An 11,539-nucleotide genomic window follows, 5' to 3' on the forward strand; every position below is an offset into this window, starting at 1 on the left:
TATATTTAAAAAATAAGAATAAAGAATTATATGTGTTTACACATAAGTCCAGAAATCTAACCATATACAACATTGTTGCAGAACAGTCCCACAACACTCCTTTTCCTGTCTCCTGCCTTCATTCACCACCCCCTTCTTTTTAAACATTTATCTACCCAAGAGACAGCATGACAGCAACTGGTGTGTCATGACAAGCAGCATGTATTCAGAAGACCAGAATGACAGGTACTCCAAGCACGACCATACTATTACAAATTGCCATCTTCAGTGCAGTTGCTTAGATCAGTTACAGTATATATAGTTAATCAGGGTGAGAATCCTTCCAATTAACTGCTAGATTCAAAAATCCTCTGAAGATTCTCAGGATCATTGCTTTACCCATCTTGTACATATAAATGTATGGCTTGCCTCTGTCATGTTTCCTAGCTCTTCTCCTTGCTCTCTCTTCATTGTTTAGTCCTCAAGTACTTGCTTTCCTTTTAATTGTATTATACCTTTCTATTTGTATTTCTTCTGTTGAGTTCTTATACTAGGGAAACTGCATGATATTTGCACATGTGTGTCTGGTTTATTTCACTTATGAGCATATCTTCAAGTGGCATCCACTTAAAAATATAGAGGCTTTGAGTTTATCATTCTTTATAACTGAGTAATAATCCATTGTATAAAAATACCACATCATTTTCATCCATTCCTCAGGTGACGGGCACCTTGGTTGTCTCCAAGACTTGGCTATCACAAATTGTGCTGCTATAAACATAGGTACACATATATCACTATGATATGATGCTTTCAGTTCTTTTGGGAAAATTCCCAGTAGGGGAATAGCTGGTTTAAATGGAATTTCCAGTCCTAGTTTTCTAAGGAGTCTCCACACTGATTTCCATAATGGTTGCACCAGTCTACATTCCCACCAGCAGTGGAGAAGGGCTCCTTTTTCCCCACAGTCTCTCCAACATTTGTTGTTGGTTGATTTCTTTATGATAGCCATTCTTTCTGGAGTTAGATAATATCTCAGTGTTGTTCTAATTTCTATTTCACAGATGGCTAGTGATGTGGAGCATGTTTTCATATATTTATTTGCTTCTTTAATTTCTTCCTCTGAGAAGTGTGTGTTCATCTGGACTGGGTCTTTAAATTTTGGGGCCCTAGTGTTTTTTAGTTCTTTATAAATTCTAGACAGCAGACCTTTGTTTGAGTACTTATTTGTCAAGATTTTTTCCAGGTGTGTGGATTTTCTTTTCACTTTGTTGGTAATTTCTTTTGATGTGCAAAAACTTCTCAGTAAGAGGAGATCCCAGTTGTTAATTCCTTCAAGTGTTTCCCGTGCAATTTGATTTTTGTTCATGAACTCTTTGCCTACGCTTATGTCTTCAAGAATTCCTCCAACTTTCTCTTCCAGGAGATTTAGTGTTTCTGTTTTAATTCTTAGATCTTCAATCCATTTTGACTTTAGCTTAGTGCATGGTGATAGACCTAGGTCAAGTTTCAGTTTTTGGCATGTAGAGACCCAGTTTTTCCAGCACCATTTGTTAAAGAGGCTATCTTTCTTCCAGTGAGTATCTCTGGCCCCTTTGTCAAAGATAAGGTGGCTGAGTGTGTTTTTAGAGGCTTGCTTATATACTTTTAATGTTATCAACTCATACATTTCAGCTGAACTAGTGTCCTCTGCACTTGTTCAGGGTGGGCATTGGTTTTCCTCCATATGTTTCTGCATTTGATTCTTTACTGAAGATGTTATTAATTCAGGGATTTATTTTTTTATTTCCCATCTGAGTTCCTCTATACCTTTCTGCAGTCGTTTCTTTATTTCAGAAGCTCTTGATTCATTGGTTTCAGCTGTATGATTTCCAATTTGTTCTGTGTTAGTGTCCTCTGCACTTGTTATGAGTGGGCTTGGCATCTGAGATTGCATTTTGCTCCTTCTCATTGTCATTTTGTGCAGCACTGTCTTCTGACCTTTGTTGTAGAGCTTTGGTGCAGTTATAACCTTAGCACCTACTGAAATTCAGGTGCAGATGTACAAAGTTTGAATTTATCCAGCTATGCCTGGCTTGGGTCTGCCTGCTGTGCTCAGTTCCTTCCTGCTGTAGCCCTTGGGAGTAAACCTGTTGTGTTCCTCTGGCAAGATGTTCTGCTCCTGGACTAGCTGGGTGTTTCTGTCCCTTACTCTCTCTGCAGGGACTGCAGCTGCAGAATTTCACCCCAGGCCTGTATGTCAGGCCTGAGCTGAGTCTAAAGGGGTCAATGGGGAGTAGGGGAGAGAGGAAGGTCTACCACACACTCACTCGGCCTGGGCTAGGGCTGGATCTTGGGGTCTCAAGAATGCAGCTGAAGTTCTCATTCATTTTGCAGGCTTGGGGGTGGGGCTGCAGAGTAGTGGTGGTGTCCCAAGAGCATGGAAGAGGGTCTTACTCATGCTTCACCTGAGTTTGGACCAGACAGATCCTGTGGGTGCAGGATAGCTAGAAGCTCTCCCACACACTGTTCCATTGTTGTTACCTGTTTCCTTGCTATTTTTGAAGATCTTTCCTTTTATGATTGCTAGCTGCCATCCTATTTTTTTTTACAATTCTCATTTAAATTTATTTATTTATTTATTCAAAATTTTATTGATAAACAGATAGCAATGAGACAGTTTCAAATCAAATCGGAAGTACAAATTCAACAAATAACACACTGCATATATTCTTCTTAGTGGTTAATTGCTGTACAAGATGCGGACTTGAGATCCTATTTACAAACCCCATTAGAACAAATCATTCTATTCATTAAGAGAATGCAACTATATATCTATCCTAACCACTTTGAATACACAGATACAAAATGGACACTCATCTGTATACCCCATTTTTTCTAAGTTCCGTTATTGAATATTATAGGTGTGTAAACTCAGCAAAATATTCTAAAAGAGTCCAGTAGCCCATAATAGCACTGGGTCTTCTGTTCAACTGGCAATGTCAGAAATTATTGACCTGAGTCCCCCACAGCTCAAAAATGTTTGTTTATTTATTTATTTATTTATTTATTTTGCGGAACCGGGGATTGAACTCAGGCCCTTGTACTTGCCAGGGAAGCACTTATTCTACTGAGCCATTTCCCCAGGCTAATCCTATTTTGAAAGACTCAAAGTCTATCTTCATTTTTGTTCAAATGATTTTTGCTAGCTTGCAATGGAATTTTTAGCTTCCTGGATTTCTTTGAATCTCTTTCATGTATTTTATTTTTTCCTATATTGTTTATTCATGGTTTCCATGATTTTCCTATGCTCCTCTATTTTTTTATACATGTCTTCTAGATACACTGATCAATTCCTTCATTTTGTTTACCATTTCTTTTTTTAACCTGAGAGATTATTTCTGATCTAATTCCTTCCGTAGCCTCATTGATTTGTTTCTTTACTTCAGTTGCTACCATTTAAAAATTTTAGATGTGTTTCTTTCAATTTCTTCTATATGGATGTCTCCTGTATTTGTTCTGGGTGGACCGGAGGTCTGAGATTGCATTTTGCTTCTTCATCTTGTCATTTTTATTTCAAAAAATGTTTTTTGTAATGATCCTTGTGATTTTTTTGTAGTATGTTCCTGTATCCCTAGTACCAAGGCCGCTCTAGGAGAAGCCTGTTCTTCAGGTGCATCTTCTGCATACAGCAGATTCTTGGCTTTTGTTTCTCCCAGGATTGTATGCCCCGATTAGTTCTGAGTGGGATGTTAGTATCTGCTTGACTCAGTCCCTACTCCTTTGTTGGGGCTTTTGAGAGGTTATTACCCAAGAGTTTCCCAGTATTGTTAGAGAAGGGAATACAGCTGGTTACTATAGATATTATATTCAAGTTAATACATTTAGAAATAACAATAGCATCAAGAATAACTGAGAAACTGATAAAGTGTGGTAACTATTAATTTTGTACTTTAGACCATAGGAACAAATTGTTATAGTTCTATAATAGAAGTTAGTTATATAGTTATATAATAGAAGCAATTATAAATTATAAGTTCGTATGCAATGTGTTTCCCATTGTAGATTGGTTTTTGCCTATGGTTGGGAAATTTAGTGAAGTGAGTGCATGAAACAAAGATAACTGGAAAGGCAGCAAAGGCAAGGCTGAAGGACAAAGGATGGTCGTGCAAGACAGGGAAACAGATGGGGGGGAAAGAAAGTACAAAGGGGCATGTGAGGGATTATTGCAAACTGGTCTCTGGGTTTGGAGAGTAGGATTAGTTATCTGTGGCTGGAGTTCTTCTTACCCTTCAGAAAAAGAAGAAAGAAAAATAGAAAGAAAAAAAAAGAAAGAAGAAAAAAAAGTTAATGGGGAAGAAAAAGAGAGAAAACAAGTTAAAGAAAAAGAAAAAAAAGGAAAAGAAAATAAAATAAAATTATATTTTAAAAAATGACACAGCCCTCCTACCTGCTTTTATTCTGTGTGTCTTTGTCCCTGAGCCCAGGGTTGGTTCACCTCCATTACCATTTATTTGCTTGTATTTCTAACTCAGTACTTCTACCTGTCCATCGTGTGTATCCTAGTTGGGATTCTACCGTGTGGCTGGCATTCCCCAGGTGGGCTGGTCCTGAGGGTAGGGGGAGAGGACAGATACCTTAATTCCTCAGGAAGGCTGGCTGTCAAATCCTGGGTTCTTCATGGGCCAGTCCTGTGGTGTACAGGGAAGGGCCAGGTACCTGAATTTCTCCGTCAGAATTGGCTGCTGAATCCCAGATCTAGATGCATCGTTTTACAAAAATTGAAATTTACTGCGTCTTCTTTAATTCACCTTTTCAACCATTGTATCATTGAGCAGAATTCCATGTTTATTCTGCATCTTGCTAGCCAAATGTGTTGATGTTTAATTATCCTAGCTTCTAATTTATTTATTTATTTATTTATTTATTTATTTATTTATTTTGTATTTAGGACAGGGTGTAAAGGGTGCAAAGGGTCTCACTGTGTAGATTGGACTCGTAGTGATCCTCCTGTTTACAGTCTCCCAAATGCTGGGATTACAGGTGCGTGGCACCACACCCAGTCTCAATCAACTCTCAGCAGGCCCCCGGGGGCAGGGTCGGCAACGCAGCCCCCCACCCCCAACTCCCTGCCCCTGGTGCTGCCTAAACAGGCGCTTTAATCAGCTGAGCTATTTGGCTGGCCCCTAACTTCTATTTTAATCACTTAGGTTGATGGATTAATCACTTGTCATTGTGACTAAATATTTAAGAAAGTTAACACAGTAACAAGTGGCTCATGGTCCTAGGGGTGTGGGGTTATGATCACCGGACTCCATTGTTTAAGGTCCAGGATGAGGAGGAAACTTCATGGTGGGAGGGCGGGGCTGAGGGAGGCCGCTCACCTCACGGCTACCACAGGCTACCACAGAGCAGAGCAAGGGGGACAGAGACAGAGACGAAAGGCCAGACAAGCCCAAGGTCCCACCCCCGTCACCCACCAAGACACACACACCTCAAAGTGCACTTTCATAATCTCCTAGATGTCTTTCAAGCCAATCAACTTGACAGTTAAGATTCACTAGCTCAGTTGGTTTGAATATTTTTCTTTTACAATCTTAAAATTTCCTACAAACTTTATACAGTTAACACCTCACACTTTCCATTTCTTAGAATAATTCTTACAAGAGAAATTGTTTCTTTAATGTCTTTAATGTTCTTATCATTTACATCTTTAAACCTTAATAATTTTCATTTTTCTTCTTTGGACCAAGTTTAATTTCTTTTTTTAAAAATTAAGGTTTGAAGATTAAGTTCAGAGATAGCTACCTAGACAGGATCTGACCTGAGTTAAAGAACAGATTCAGAGATACTTTCTGGCTCTCTAGTGTACCCCTAATGCTTGCTAGTGCCAACCAGACATGTACATGCTACTGCAATGAATCTTGCTCAGGAAATAGGTTTTGATCTATTTTCTCATCTTTTCTGATTAAGTCATCCAGGTCACATCTCAAAGAGCTGCTGATCAAGGTTAAGTTTTGGTACTGATATACACTTTATTTATTTATTTATTTATTTATTTATTTATGTATTTTTAGGACAGGGTCTACAGGGTCTCACTGATCGGACTCGTAGTGATCCTCCTTTTTACAGCCTCCCAAGTGCTGGGATTACAGGCATGTGCCAACATGCCCAGTCTTGATATACATACACTTTATACAATTAGATTTGCCCATTCTGCTTCCAAATGCCATTCTTCAAAGGTACATTTAATGTGTTATTAAGGTAATTCACCACTGAATTATTTTATTTTGTTCCACTGAATAAAAAGATACTTATCATGCACTTGGCCTACCCTCAGTATCCTAAAGTGAGTTATGGTAAAGGATTAAATAAAAGAGACGATATAATATGTTTTTGTGGTGTCCAGGAAGGTCAGAACTCTCCCTAGGAGATAAGGCCATTATTTCTCTGGAGCACCCACACTTATTGGGTTTTAGACATGTTTGGGCAGTGCAGGAAGTGGAGGGCACGTCTGAGGCAAAGCCCACGACAATGAGCAGGTCTCAGAAAACAAGAATAAGGGCAGCAAGTCTTCCAGTGAAGAGAACTGTTTGATCTCTCAGGTTGGAGGTTTTACTGTTCTGGAACTGGGAGTGCCAGCAGCCTGCAACTCAGCTGCAGAGTTATCTTGTCCTCTGAGACAGTGAATATGAGCTTTTCCAACACAGCCAGAGGTCTCTTCGTGGTCAGCAATTTGATCCTTGGGTATTCTGGTCCCCAACACTTATTAAGCTTCTTTGGTGTCAATAGCTCTGTGCTAGGTGAGTAGAAAGCGTTTTCTAGAGATTGCAGACTTGTAAACACCTAGACTCCTTCACTGTGAAGTATACAGTAGTAAAAGCATATTCATGGAAAAGCAGCTGGCATCTCTGCAGGAATTAGGAACGACTGTTAGAAGAGGTAATGGCAGCACTATGTTCTGTGGGATAGATAAGAGTTGTACAGAAATTCAATGGTAGAAAGTGTGGGGAAGAGCGGAAGTGGTATTTTCAAACACAATGAAATCTGTGACAACATGGTATATTTAGGAAACCACAGATAGGGTAAGTTAGTGATATTTGCTATGAGGAGAGGACCCAGAGGTGATAAAGCTCTAGAGGAAAGCACTGGCTGGCTCTTAGCCTTGTCAACCCTCTAACTTGATATGAGCTTCATAGAAAGATTAATCAGTAACATGGTGATTGGATTTCAAGTTGGATATGGAAACACAGAGACCAGTTAGAGGACAATTATACTTGCCTTTGCAAAAGATAAAAGACTTTAGGGTGAGACCGTGACAGCAGCTGAGCCAAGGCGGGAGCTGTGAGGGCCTGAATGGCACAAAACTGAGCCTGGACCTAAGAGCACAGAGCTGTGGTTGAATGATCCAAGAGGCTTCAGTAGAGAAACCAAAACTGGGAGCCAGTTATTGTAGGGCAAGGCTGAGTGTAGAACAAAAACCACATGAAATGCTATCCTGGGGAAACTGAAGAGAATCCGACAACTGGGGGAAACCCAGCATTTTTATTTTTATTTATTTACTTTTTATAAGGAACAAGTAGATAACATCACTATGAATTTCTGCATATAAACTATAAAATAAAATGTATTCCAATTGCAAAATCGACTAGCAAGAGGAATTCTTGAGAGAAAAAATGCTGAATGGGTAGCAATTTCGACCAAGATGTGAAAATCGCATCTAAAATAAAACACTCACATTTCATGGGCAGTCCCTGTAGCAATGAACACATCCCTAATCTCATTGTCTTTTTTTTTTTTTTTTTTTTAAGAAGCAAAATTATGTCATTCATTGATGATGAAAACCATCCTTCCTCCTATTTTTTTTTTTTTAAGCAAAGCTACATTTTATTCTACAATTCCTACTTTTCTAAGTACCATTCACCTCTGTTGGTGTGGAATTTTAGTTATACAGTGCTGCGTGTAATAAGCCACTTCACAATTTAGTGGCTTAAAACAGCACAAATACTCTATTTTAAGTCTGTAACTTCGCAAGAGCTTGGTGGGGCAACCTGTCTCTGGTCCATCTGAAGTCAGTGTTAGGAGCTGAAGGTGCAGGCCTGGAATTGTCTGAATGCTCCACTCACCTGTCTGGTAATTAAGGCTTGGGAAACTCAGATAGCTGGGTCTGGAACAAAGGAGTCTCCAAGGCCAGCTTGCTCCTTCCCTGTGTGGTCTCCCCATTATTATGGTGGCAGAGTGGCTGGAATTCTTTGATATGTAGATGAAAGACTCCTAAAATATGTCTCTCAGAGCCTGAGGGAGTCAAGAAGGAACTATAGTGTTTTTTCTTAATTAGCTCAGAAGATAATATAAATATCTCTTTTGGTACATTCAGATGGTCAGAAACAAATCACTAACATTAATCTAAGGGAGGGAAGTTAGACCCTACCTCATGTGGCAGGAGTATCATATAATTTATTTTAAAACTACAGCAGTCTGAATGAGAAATAGTTTGCAGGAAGGGGGAGAAGAACCACAGTGGCAGCCCTAGTTTGGTAGGAGATCCTTTGTTTTAAAAGATTCCTACCACGATCTTTGTTGGCTCAAATGCCATTAGCATAGTTTTCACATTTAGAGAAAACACTGTCTCATTTTTTTTCCTCATTGCTGGGATAAAATACATAACACACAAAATTAAGGAAGGAAAAGTTTATTTAGCTCGCAGTTAGTGAAAGTTTCATTCCATACTTTGCAGGCTCCAAGGCAGAGTGATTGTGGTAGTTGATACATTGTGTCAACTTGGTTGAATTGGCACAGGCAGTTCCAGGTGTGGGGGCCCAACCCTGTAGGTGGGCAGGGCCCAACCTGGGGCATTATTGGGCCAGCCCTGGGGTGCGATTGGTTCAACTCTAGGGCCATGGGCTGCCTGGCAGTGACTCAGCACAAAAAAATGCATACAAAAGAATTGAGGAAGGCTTCCTGCCACCCTGCCCCACTTCCTTGGAGAAGTCTCAGTCTTTGGAGGAGCCATGCTACAGTCCATCTTCTGAGTCAGCTTAGAAGGAAGAGAGATGCTTGATGCATGCTGCAGCAGCTGCTCCTCCTCTGTTCTTCATTGTTTTCTGTCACCTGAACTGCTGTCCTTTGCCCTGTAGCCAGTGCAATATGGACTGAACCCTGCAGTAACTGTGTGCTAAATAAAACCTCCCCCTTGTTCACTTTGCCTGTCAGGTGTTTGTCCCAGCTATGAGTAAAAAAGTAACTAAGACAGTGACATATGGTAGAGGGCAGCCTGCTGTGGAAAACAGCAAAGAGCAAAGGGAGGAGCAGTGGCTGTGGCAGCTAGCAAGCCTGTCTCCCTTTCCCATATTGTATTCAGGCTATCTATCCCAGGTTGGGTGTAGCACTCACATCCATAATCCAAGCATTGGGTCATGAATTAATCACAAACCCTAGAAGCCTGCCACAATGACTGCACGAGGTACAAACCATAACACATTTCTAAAATTCGTTTGGTGAATGGTGCTGGTTGCCAGGTAGATAGGTTAGTGGCTTTATTTATTTATATATATTTTTTCGGAACCGGGGATTGAACTCAGGCCCTTGCGCTTGTCAGGCAAGCACTTATTCTACTGAACCATCTCCCAGCCTAAAATTCATTTGGAACCAGAAAAAAACCTAGACTAGCAAAGACAATCTTGGCCAACAAAGGCAAGGCAGGAGACATCACAATCTCTGTCTTGAAATTACACTACAAAGCTACTGTGGATGACATGTGAATGGCAACAAACAAACAAACAAAAACCTGAGCATCAATAGAGCAGATTAGAAGATGCAGACACAGTGACAAACACACTCAGCCACCTTATCTTTGACAAAGGGGCCAAACAATTTCACTGGAAGAAAGATAACCTCCTTCCTATATGCTACTTAGATCCTGCTTATCCCAACCTTCCCAAACTCAGGTCTCTATAACTCTGACTGTGTCCTGATCTCAGGCCTGGCACTGATTTGTTGTGATTGTCTTTGATTCAAACTTTCCACAGTAAAGTGGAGTTGTCAGTTCAGACCACAAGTAGCATAGATTTTCCTTTTCATTAAAATTTTTATTTGAAAACCAATTAACAGATATTATTGAACTCTATGTGCAAAGTGCTGTGCTGGAATTTGGAGAAGCTACAAAGACTAGCGTAAGAGGAGAAAGGATGGGGAGGTTTGAAGGGAGACACAGACAACTGCCCATGGACCTGAGGAGCAGGGCCTTCACCCTAGAGCCTGTATCATTCACTTAGCCTCCCATTCCCTTGGGCTCAGAATTTTAATTCTTAGGAAATTTTCAGGTGATGTTGATGCTTCTGGGTAGAGAAACATTTTGAGGACCAATGAATTTGTGTGATGCTATATGTCCTGTGAGTGAACAATGTTATATTCTTTATAATCCTTTGAGACCATTTTTTCTCTTACTCTGAAATACTGTATGTACTGTACTGGTAAAATGCCTAGCTCAAGAGCAGCCCAGCTCTAAATCTGCCTATGCCAGTACTGGATGCATACAGTGACAGTAACTCAGCCACTGACTTGGCCATGTATCTCTGGAAATGCCTCCCAGACTGATCTAGCTCACTGGTCATTGCCTTATCTGTGTCATAGGATGTGTGTGTGTGTGTGTGTGTGTGTGTGTGTGTGTGTGTGCTTCTGACTCATGTGACCAGCAGGCAGCTGTGTGTGCATGGCTTGAGGATCAAAAGTTCAACTCTGCAGCTCTAGCATGACCTAATTCTTACTAGGGCTTAATGTCACAGGAGTACGAATGTCCCTCTATTTATATACTATTGGAAACTATGTTCTAAAGTATTTGAAAAGGGAACTCTAAAAGCCCATATCCAGTTAGTGGTTATTGGAGGAAATGGATCCTCAAAGTTCAGTGACAAAGCACGTGGTAGGAGAGACTTTGAGAGTTTGTATTTTAAAGAGTCTGGGGTAAGGGTGTCTATAGTGGCAGTGACTGAAGTTACCCAAAGGTTGACAACAGGTCAAGTGATTTCTTTCTTTCTTTCTTTCTTTCTTTCTTTCTTTCTTTCTTTCTTTCTTTTTGTATTTAGGACAGGTCTACAGGGTCTACAGGGTCTCACTGCATAGATTGAACTCACAGTGATTCTCCTGTTTATAGCCTCCCAAGTGCTGGGATTACAGAAGCTTGCCACCACGCCCAGTCTCAATCACCATTTTAGCATGCCTTGGGGGTAGGGCTGGCACAGCATGCCGGGGATTGAACCCTAGCTGCTGCGTCTACCTAAGCAGGCATTTTAATCCGCTGAGCTATTTGGCCGGCCCCAAGTGATTTCTTAAGGGTTCTTTCTTTTGGTTTACTTGTCTAATTTTATTTTTAATTTTTTAAGGTGTAAAATATTAGTATAATTGACAAATAAAATCACATGTGCTCAACTTATACATCATGTTCTCCAAGGAGAGAGAGAGGTATGTACGTGAAAATGTGTGAGGTTCTGATACACTTTCTTGGTTGATGCCCAGTTTACTTAGGAAGAAGATATTATTTCTCAGTGTTGTGGTACATGCCTGTAATCTGAGAAATTGGAGG

The sequence above is a fragment of the Octodon degus genome, unplaced genomic scaffold, assembly GCF_000260255.1.
Source record: "Octodon degus isolate 3935 unplaced genomic scaffold, OctDeg1.0 scaffold00115, whole genome shotgun sequence".
In the NCBI taxonomy this organism is placed as follows: Eukaryota; Metazoa; Chordata; class Mammalia; order Rodentia; family Octodontidae; genus Octodon; species Octodon degus.